The sequence below is a fragment of the Pantherophis guttatus genome, chromosome 6 (assembly GCF_059756535.1).
Source record: "Pantherophis guttatus breed Tessera chromosome 6, ASM5975653v1, whole genome shotgun sequence".
In the NCBI taxonomy this organism is placed as follows: Eukaryota; Metazoa; Chordata; class Lepidosauria; order Squamata; family Colubridae; genus Pantherophis; species Pantherophis guttatus.
Window position 1 is genome coordinate 72,123,855 of NC_142068.1, and position 459 is coordinate 72,124,313.

Here is a 459-nt window from a genome sequence, read left to right on the forward strand (position 1 = left end):
GCTTGCCCACTTTAAGACTTGTGGACTTCAACTCCCAGAATTCCTTAGCTACCTGAGGAATTCTGGGAGTTGAAGTCCACAAGTCTTAAAGTGGGCAAGCTTGGAGACCCCCTGTTGTATAGGACGAAATTGGAACCCTGACGCAGCCCAGCCTCACAGTCCAATTTTAACATAGAATAGAATAACAGAGAATAAGGGGGTTGGAAGGGACCTTGGAGATCATCTACTTCAACTCCACCTTGAGCAGGGCCTATAGCCCTATACCATTCCAGACAAGTGGCTGTCCAGTCGCTTCTTGAAAACCTCCAGTGAGCAAGAACTGAAGAAGCTGCTTCTCTGCTTGACTAGTTTCCATCCATTGGTTCTTGTCTTGCCTTCTGGTGCTTTGGTAAATAGTTTGCCTCCCTCATCTTTGTGAGAAACCTTTAGTTTTTGTCCTGTATGGCCAATGCAGGCAAT